This window comes from Salmo salar, chromosome ssa08 (genome assembly GCF_905237065.1).
Source record: "Salmo salar chromosome ssa08, Ssal_v3.1, whole genome shotgun sequence".
Classification (NCBI taxonomy): domain Eukaryota; kingdom Metazoa; phylum Chordata; class Actinopteri; order Salmoniformes; family Salmonidae; genus Salmo; species Salmo salar.
The window spans coordinates 7,056,838-7,067,344 of NC_059449.1; the positions used below are offsets into that span (position 1 = coordinate 7,056,838).

The 10,507-nt window shown below is 44.9% G+C and overlaps 1 long non-coding RNA gene across 1 annotated transcript; it reads right to left on the reverse strand.

Moving 5' to 3' along the window:
• Positions 1-1,608: 1,608 nt before the first annotated feature.
• LOC106609865 (uncharacterized) lies at positions 1,609-7,916 on the reverse strand. Its single transcript, XR_006770869.1, has 6 exons — positions 6,877-7,916; positions 4,779-4,883; positions 3,942-4,066; positions 3,443-3,592; positions 3,054-3,162; positions 1,609-2,153 (listed from the first exon to the last, which is right to left on the reverse strand). It is a non-coding gene; the product is annotated as an uncharacterized lncRNA (long non-coding RNA).
• Positions 7,917-10,507: the final 2,591 nt, after the last annotated feature.

Below are 10,507 nucleotides of genomic sequence, written 5' to 3' on the forward strand. Positions count from 1 at the left end.
GATGGGGAGACCCACTGAAGGCCTGGTCCTGGGAGGTGGCACAGGACTCACCAGGCTGGGGAGACTCACTGAAGGCCTGGTCCTGGGAGGTGGCACAGGATGAACCAGGATGGGGAGACCCACTGAAGGCCTGGTCCTGGGAGGTGGCACAGGACTCACCAGGCTGGGGAGACCCACTGAAGGCCTGGTCCTGGGAGGTGGCACAGGATGAACCAGGATGGGGAGACCCACTGAAGGCCTGGTCCTGGGAGGTGGCACAGGATGAACCAGGATGGGGAGACCCACTGGAGGCCTGGTCCGAGGAGGTGGCACAGGACGGACCAGGATGGGGAGACCCACTGAAGGCCTGGTCCTGGGAGGTGGCACAGGATGAACCAGGATGGGGAGACCCACTGGAGGCCTGGTCCGAGGAGGAGGCACAGGATAAACCGGGCTGTGGGGGAGCACTGGAGTTCTGGTACGGACACTCTTTACCCACACTCCAGGCTGAATGCCCACTTTGGCCCGGCACGGGCGGAGAGCAGGCATTGGGCGAACTGGACCCTCCCAGCGCTCTGGAGACACAGTGCGCAACGCCGGCGCAGGATAACCTGGACCGAGGAGGCGCACTGGAGACCAGACGCGCTGAGCTGGCACCATCCGCCCTGGCTCGATGCCTGCACTCGCATGGCACTTGCGGGGGGCTGGTATGTAGCGCACCGGGCTTTGAACGCGCACTGGGGACACCGTGCGCTCCATCGCATAACACGGTGTCTTACCAGTACCACGCTGCTTCCGGTAAGCACGGGGAGTTGGCTTAGGTCTACCACCTGACTCCGCCAATCTCCCCCGTGTGCCCCCCCAAAAAAATTGTGGGGCTGCCTCCCGTGTCCGTTGCGCTCCCTCTCCTCATACCAGCGCCTCTCAGCTCTTGCCGCCTCGATCTCCCACTGTGGGCGGCGATAATCCCCAGCTTGAGTCCATGGTCCTTTCCCGTCCAGGATTTCCTCCCAAGTCCATGACTCCAGATAGCCTTTCTCCTGGTGCCTCTCCTTGTGCTGCTCCTTCCTCTGCTGCTTGGTCCGTTGTCGGTGGGTAATTCTGTCACGTTCCTCGTATTCTCCCTCATCGGAAGATATGTCGAAATCACTCGATGACCAATACGCAGCAGGTTGACTGTTCCACATCATATTTATTTTAGATGGAAACGACAAAACAAAATAAACACGCAGAGGAGAAAGGTGACAGTTTCACAGGTGAAACGAAACACAGTGCAAAATTACAATTACCCACCAAAAATCAAACACAAACACACCCCACTATATGGGACTCTCAATCAAAGGCAGATAGACAACACCTGCCTTCAACTGAGAGTCCCAACCCCAATTAACCCAACAGACATACACTCACCAAACTCCACATAGAAATACCTAACCTAGAACCTACCCCAACACTCACAACCCCACTATACCATAACCAAACATAACTGCCACGTCCTGACCAAATATAATACAAAAAAACCTAAGTATATGGTCAGGACGTGACAACGAGGCTGTGTTGTTATGTAGTGACCCCTTGTCCCCATCGACTTGCTAAATAAGGCCAAGTCAACAAAAGAAAGTCATGCAATGATTATTTTAATGAAGATATTTTTCTATTCCTTTTTTATTTTTGCTAGTCAAGCAATGCACAGTGTTTCATAGTACAAACAAGTGAAGCAGTATTTTATCAACACCATTCCCCTGAAATAGATTAGGTTACACTATTTTCTGACAATAGGCCTAGATAGAATTCTCAAATGCAATGTGTTTAGAAGTTTGTAATACAATCAGTTGTTTCATTAAATCTTACTTTGGGCGGACTGAAACTGACTGTGATGGTGAGAACTTTTAGCTGACAAAGGCTTAGTCTTTGAGCAGTGGGTTTTCTCTAACATTTTACAGGGTCCTGGTGTCGTGATGTCTGAGAAAGCTGTAATGCAAAGCGTATCTGACAGGTAGTATATACTGCTATACTGCTCATCTGTCATCTACTTTAAATGATAAACCTCCCACTCCCTTTTTCCACCGTCCCCTCTTCTTCTCCTCCATTCGTTTCCTCTCTTTCACCAGATATGAAGGCACACAGAAAGTAATTGGTTTGGCTGCACGGCTTATCATTCCATTCCCCTTTGACTGAGATGCATAGAGATGGAGAGATAAAATGAAAAAAGTTAGTTTTATCCATTATTAAATCCCTTTTAGAGAGTATTGAGCTATATAAGTAGCTAAGTAGCCTTGTCCAAGCCAGAACCGCATGAGCCTATCTACTGTTTCTGTACCATGAGGCTTTTGATGTATCATTTAATACAAGTACAACGTCTTGACACTAGTCTATCACAGGGCCTTACCCCCAAAACTTCACTTTAATGCTGAGTGCCAAGCAGAGAGGAATCTGTCCCCTTTTGGTATGACTTGACCTGGGATCAAACCCCCAACCTTCCAAGCTCAGGACAGTCACTCTAACCACATGGCCACTGATCTATATAACACAAAACTATGAGATTTGTCATACTTCAAATCTAAAACCTCCCACTCCCTTTTTCCACAATATTTAACACAATTCTGAATACATCAGCATACTGGATTTGGTGCAGCTGGTAGCTTAGCGGTTAAGAGCGTTGGTTCAAATCCCAGAGCTGACTAGGTGAGAAATCTGTCGATGTGCCCTTGATTAAGGCAATTAACCTTAATTGCTCTTGGAAGTCGCTCTGTCATGTCCCCTCTTTCCCCTACTCCCGAGTTGCGCAGCGGTCTAAGGTACTGCATCTCAGTGCTAGAGGTATTACTACAGACGCTGGTTCGATTCCAGGCTGTATCACAACCAGCTGTGATCGGGAGTCCCATAGGTCAGCGAACAATTGGCCCAGCGTTGTCCAGTTTAGGGTTTGGCCGAGGTAGGCTGTCATTGTAAATAAGAATTTGTTCTTAACTGACCTTCCTAGTTAAATAAAAAAATACTCCCTCCCTCTCTGCCTGCCTTCCTTCACCCCCTCTCTCCCTCCCCTCCCATTATCCCTGCCTTCTCTTGCTTACGCTGCCAGTTCATTTCCATGCACTGTCCGTCATCGGATGGCTGACTGGGGTTCTGAAGCCAGGAATAGTAGTCCATGGGGGACCCATCAGTCCAGAGGTAGCGGTGAGGCTATGAGAGAGAGAGAAAGAGAGAGCGATACAGAGAGAGACAGACAGAGATCAAGCATAACGACAGAAGGAGTTGGGGGGCATGAACACTGTTGTCCACCTGGTTTTTATAATGATGATCAAGTTGAATGGTGAACACTATGGGGTGGTTTCCTGGATACCGATTAAGCCTAGTCCTGGACTAAAAAGCAGACTCAATAAAGAAACTCCATCAATAATAATTTTTAGTCTAGGTCAATCTGTGTCTGGGAAACTGCCCCTATTGAGTCTAAAACCGCCACCTGAAGGGGGTCGGATACTGTAAAACCGCCAAGCCAGATGCGAGGGGAATTTCTGCTGAACGTCTGAGCAAAAACATCCACATCCTCATTCTCCTGGGCAGAGTGGATTGATATCAGATGAGATTTGCCCTTTTGAGAGCGGCAGAAATCCTGTGTGGGTGAGAATGAATGAATGAGAAAACGAAAGAGAGAGAGAGATGTCATCATCAAAATACATTTAGAGTTAGGGTTAGACACTAATGCGCAACACTGAAAACTTGTTAAAGACAATAGTGTGGATATACTGAACTTGAGTACAGCATGCGGCTTTGAGAGTTAGTTATGGTGGTAATTTTGGTAATAAGGCATATCATGTAGAGATACAGAGGTACACTACAGTATGTCTACCTTTAACGAAAAGAGCCCTTGGTCTCAATGGGACTCTCTTGCCTAAATAAAGGTTAATTAACTGAGGGAACATGGGTCTGTAGACTAAAACCTTAGAGAAGTCTGAATTTACCTCAGCAGATGCAAAGTCCAATTCTTCTTTGAAGTGCTTAACACATTTGGACCCCAGTTTATACCAGGTAGAATGGCCAGGACATGGGAGAAAGGCCTTGACCTTCCCAGAGACCCACTTAGGTTCTAAAAGAACAAGGGGAGAACAAGCGAGAGATTAAAAGGACGGATATGAGAGAGAGGCTCCGTCCATATACTCACAGGGCTGGTTTCCCACCCACATGAAAAAAAAACTACAATTTCCAATAGAATAGTACTCTACTTACTATAGAATTCCATAGTAAACTGTAGTAAACTGTGGAACACTACACTACACACTGTTGTATCCCTCGAACATGTGTAGTACTTACTATAGAATGCTGTAGTATACTGTAGAATACTATAGTAAATACTATAGTATTATCCACACAAAAAAACACTACACTTTTTTTAACTATAGTAAATACTACACTATCTTATTTGCATATAACCTGCCCATTCCCCTCACCCATATCGCCATTTTTTCCACCCATAAGTGAGAAACCTACATGCCAATTATATACCAAATATTGTGTTCCCTACAGGTTATAGAAAAGAGCAGAAGCGTTAGGGCCTGTCTTAGACTCATATAGTATTCACGCTACAGTGAATACTATAGTATTCACATGTATACTATAGCATATATTTTCTTGTGGGCAGACACAGAACTTTACATGGCTATTCTAATTTGAGCATTCTTTTCAGTCCAGGATGAGACTTATTCTGGGTCAGGGTAACCGGCCCTCAATAAATATCTTCTATTGAGAGAATCTACATCAGTCACTGTGGTGTTGAGATGATGAGGGAAGGCTACTGGTACCGGTGGACTTTAGGCCATTGAGCAGACGCCCATGGCAGACGCCCCGAGTAGCATCATGGCCAGAATGGATAGGACCTTCATCATGGAATCTTCACTTCTCTTCAGCTGTTGGGAAAAGAGCAAAGTTATTATATATATTTTATAAAGGAAACTGGGAGTTCCGATCTGTGGAGGCACGCAACCAGACTCTCGCAAACTCAGAGACAAATGGGAAAGAGGTGCTTTTTCTCATTACAGAATTAAATATTTGGGTTTTACCTTGGTGTATGTAAATGTCAACATCTTTTTCCTCTATTCTTGCTTCTCGATGCTTCAGATGCTCTCTTTCACTCAGCTCTGCTTCCTTATATACCTATTCCATGCCTCTTAATCTCCATCCTAATCTCAGATGTATTTCCTCTTTTCTGCTGTCTCAACCTCTTACACATAAAAAGTTGCAACCCCTCTAGGTTTGTCTCGACAGTATGTGCAATCCCTGGGTACAGTTGTCACCCTTGCACTTTTCAACAACAAAAAAACTCCAGTTATTTGTTTTACTTGTCCCATTGAAAAACAACAAGTATAACTACAGTAATGTATCACCAAATGAAGCATTCCTACAGCATTCCTCCCTACAATCAAACATGGGAGAGTTTCGATAATGCTGTGGGGTTGCTTTGCTGCCTCTGGTACTGGGGGCCTTGAACATGTGCAAGGCATCATGAAATCAGCAGATTATCAAGGGGTTTTGGAGTGGAGTGTTCAACCCGGTGTTCAAAAACTAGGTCTCCGTCAAAGTCGTGGGTATCCAGCAGGACAACGAACCCAAGAACATTAAAAAGCACCCAGGAATGGTTCAAGAAGAAACACTGAACTGACCAGCAATGACTCCAGATCTGTGTCCCATCGAAAACCTACGGCGAGATCTGAAAACAGCAGTTGGTCAAAGGCAACCATCATACATTGAAGAATTGGGAGCAGTTTACAGCTGAAGAGTGAGCAAAATTGCATCCGCAGAGAAGAATGGGAGAAACTCTCCAAATGCAGGTACTCCAAGCTTGTTGCATCATACGTAAGAAGACTCTAGGCTGTATTTGCTGCCGAAGGTGCTTCAACAAAGTACTGGGTTAAAGGGTCTGAATACTTATGTAAATGTGATATTTCAGCTTTTTTTGGTGCAAACATTTTTAAAAACCTGTATTTGCTTTGTCACTATCGGGTATTGTGTGTAGATTAATGAGAAAAAAAATATTTCATCAATTTTAGAATAAGGCTGTAACGTAACAAAATGTGGAAAAAGTCAAGGGGTCTGAATACTTTGAGTGCACTGTATGTACAGTACCAGTCAAAAGATTGGACACACCTACTTATTCAAGGGTTTTTCTTTATTTGTACTATTTTCTACATTGTAGAATAATAACTATGAAATAACACATATGGAATCATGTAGGAACCAAAAATGTGTTAAACAAATCATAATATATTCTTGGCATTCTCTCAACCAGCTTCATGAGGTAGTCACCTGGAATGCATTTCATGTAACAGGTGTGCCTTGTTTAAAGTTAATTTGTGGAATTTCTTTCCTTCGTAATGCGTTTGAGCCAATTGAGTTGTGACAAGATAGGGTTGGTATTTCAGAAGAATTTTCCAAGAGTTAGCCAAACACAAAATCTCAATTTAATCGATTTTATATTCAGGCTGTACCACAACAAAAATTGGAAAAAGTCAAGGGGCGTGAATAATTTCTGAAGGCACTGCAGGAGGGAGGGCATGCAGGCTGTCGCCAATTTATTGATGCACAATTTGCCTAAATGGGTAATGGAAACACTTCAACCGCTTCATTTTTATTCAACACTTTAGTTTATTTTTAATTGTGTTATTGTGACGTCATTATGTCCAGCTGTTTAAATCGAGACAAGACTGTTAAATGGAAACACATCGTAGCAGGCAAATGTCAAATTTATTTCTTATATAAACGTTCTAAATGTCAACAAAATCACTGGACAAGTTAAAGGAAACATAGCTATTGTTACAACGAGGAGATACTTTTTTATTGTACCATGTAACGAGTTTGTTGTGAAATGAGCTTGTGAGCACCTGAAAGAGACGCACGCATTACCTTTGTTATTGTGCAGGTCATTTTGGAGGTTTGCATATTGTAGCCAGCAGCGTTGGCTGGACCACACTTCAGTTGGGAGTTACTCTAATATTTCAACATGTCTTATGTAAGAGCGTTGGTCTATGATGCATTTCTTAACAGGGCTAATGTTTACTTGTAAAGGCCAATAGTGTCAGTTTAGAAAACCCTACTAGCACCGAGTTTCTAAACCCAGAGTCGCAACATCATGAGACTTCTGAGAATGCTTGTGAAACAGACAAAGCAGACCAGGCGGGGTTTGCGATTTGAGAAGCCAATGAGAGAAGTGAAAAATTATTCCTTAGTTGTTCATTTTCTCAATCTAAAGGCACAACTTTGATTGGAGCCAATGTCTTCAGTAGTTGAACATGTTATTACTCCAACCTTGTGAAAGTGACAAACTAACATGTTTTCATTTGTCAAAACAACTTTATATCGAAGGAGTTCCTTTGATTTGACGGCCTGCACATGCACAGTTCGGCGCGAGACGACCGTTAGACTCCATGACGTGTTTCTGAACGTAAGCTCAGCTAACCAACGTTGCCATGACATCTCCTACAAGCATTATCAGGCATTTTGATAGAAGAGTCAAAATGCCTATAGAATAGAGAGTAAAAAGTGTCAGTTTCCTCACTAAATAAGCCTAAAGAAAACCAAGTTTGGTGTCAGTGCTTGACTCTCTTTTAGTTTTCTACAGAGACCCATGAGGAGCTCCACAACAAAGGGGAACTGCTTGACAAGTGGGAGGCCGAGATCTTTGCCGACATACAAGCTGATTATCTCTATCGATAGACAGACAGGCTGGCTGACTCTTCTTCTTCTACATACACTTCTACATACACTGTGTTCCAAAAGGTACCTTACCTCCTATATAGTGCACTACTTTTGACCAGGGCCCATAAGACTCTGGTCAAAAGTAATACACTATACAAGGAATAGGGTGGCTTTTGGGACGCAGTCCTCCTCTTTTTGTTTTAAGGGTGGAGTGTTATCATTTTGTTAGAAAACGTTACACAACCAGTTGGCACATGATAGACTCAGGCACGTGTGTGTTGCTCTATTATAATTATTATCATTATTATTATTATCCTCAAACTCTAGTAGATATATTAGCCTTCTGCAAACACAAAGTTCAATGTTTTTTTTTTCATGAGAAACGAACAAAGGTTACGTACTTGTGGACTTCAAATGATGTAGAATAAATCATGTTTTCAAATGGCCTGAGGCATCTTTTAAATGCCCAGTGCAGTCAAACACTTTATTTTATATATATTTCCACACTATGAGGTTGGAATAATACTGTTAAATTGTGGTTAATGCCCTTTTAGTGTAAGAGCTGTTAGAAAAGATTGCCTGAAATTTCAGCCTGTTTGTCATCTGCCTGGTGACATCACTAGGTATTAAATTAGTTATATATTTTATACGTCAGTTAGCAGAGTCTTTTATCAAAGCAACTTACATTCATGTGTGCATACATTTTATGTATGGAAGACTCCGGGAATTGAACCCACTACCCTGATGGTAGAGCATGGTGCTCGCGCTAACTGAGCCATACAGGACCAGTTAATAGACCAATTAGAAAGAGAGTTACAAGGCTCTCCGCCAATAGCAGGTCATTTTCCATTTTCTCCTCCCCACTCAGACCACTCTCAGACCGTGCTTGCAAAATTAGTGCTTGAGAAATTGCTATTTGCTAAGAATCTATTGTTGTTTCTTTTTCAACATTTTAATAGAAAAGAATCACAGTAAGGTAGTTAACTGTTACCGAGTAATGATTTGATATTGAGATAAAATGGCTGCATTGGACCTTCAAGTCACACTTGCCCCAGCTCAGCCCTACCAGCCCCTGGCCTAGCCATACCAGCCCCTGTCCCATCCACACCAGGCCCAGCTCAGCCCTACCAGCCCCTGGCCCAGCCATACCAGGCCCCAGCTCAGCCCTACCAGCCTCCCGCCCAGCCATACCAGGCACCAGCTCAGCCCTACCAGCCCCTGGCCCAGCCATACCAGGCCCCAGCTCAGCCCTACCAGCCTCCCGCCCAGCCATACCAGGCACCAGCTCAGCCCTACCAGCCCCTGGCCCAGCCATACCAGGCCCCAGCTCAGCTTCTACAACTCACCATATGCAGCCTGCCTTTTATGCTCGCTTTCGGGCAAGCAACACTGAAGCACCAGCTGTTCAGGATGACTGTGTGATAACGCTCTCGGTAGCCGATGTGAGACCTTTAAACAGGTCAACATTCACAAAGCAGCGGGACCAGATGGATTACCAGGACGTGTACTCAAAGCATGTCCGGACCAACTGGCAAGTGTCTTCATTGACATTTTCAACCTCTTCCTTGTTTCAAGCAGACCACCATAGTCGCTGTGCCCAAGGAAGCGATGGTAACCTGCCTAAATGATTACCGCCCCGTAGCACTCACGTCAGTAGCCATGAAGTGCTTTTTATGGCTCACATCAACAGCATCCTTCCGGATAACCTAGACCCAATCCAATTCGCATATCGCCTCAACAGATCCACAGATGACGCAATCGCACTCCACACTGGCCTTTTCCACCTGGACAAAAGGAATGCCTATGTGAGAATGCTGTTCATTGACTACAGCTCAGTGTTCAACACCATGGTGCCCACAAAGCTCATCACTAAGCTAAGGACCCTGGGACTAAACACCTCCCTCTGCAACTGGATACTGGACTTCCTGACGGGCCGCCCCCAGGTGGTAAGGGTAAGCAACAACACATCTGCTACGCTGATCCTCAACACTGGGGCCTCTCAGGGGTGTGTGCTTAGTCCCCTCCTGTACTCCCTGTTCACCCACGACTGCGTGGCCAAACATGACTCCAACCCCAATCATTACATTTTCTGACGACACAACAGTGGTAGGCCTGATTACTGACAACGATGAGACAGCCTATAGGGAGGAGGTCAGAGACCTGGCAGTGTGGTGCCAGAACAACAACCTCTCCCTCAATGTGAGCAAGACAAAGGAGCTGATAGTGGACTACAGGAAAAGGCGGGCTGAACAGGCCCCCATTAATATCGACGGGGCTGTAGTGGAGTGGGTCGAGAGTTTCAAGTTCCTTGGTGTCCACATCACCAACAAACTATCATGGTCCAAACACACCAAGACAGTCGTGAAGAGGGCACGACAACACCCTTCAGGAGACTGAAAAGATTTGGCATGGGACCCCAGATCCTCAAAAAATTTGACAGCCGCACCATAGAGAGCATCCTGACCGGTTGCATCACCGCCTGGTATGGTAACTGCTCGGCATCTGACCGTAAATTGGAAATTCCCTGTGTCTGTGATGCCCACCGTTTGATGCGACGCAGACCCGGTGGCGAGCGTGGTGAAATTGTTATAAATGGGGTGCTGACATACAATCACTTATAGAGCTTTGATCAGAACAGCAGTTGATTATTGGTGCAAAGTTTATGGAACAGTGGCAAAGACTTGGCTTCAGAGGCTGGACAGAATCCAGTATAGCTCTTTAAGGATATGTACTGGTGCATTTAAATCAACACCTTTAAGTGCATTATTAGTAGAGGCAGCAGCGATGCCTTTGGTGATACGCAGTAAAACATTGTTAACTTATTGTGTTAGACCAGGGG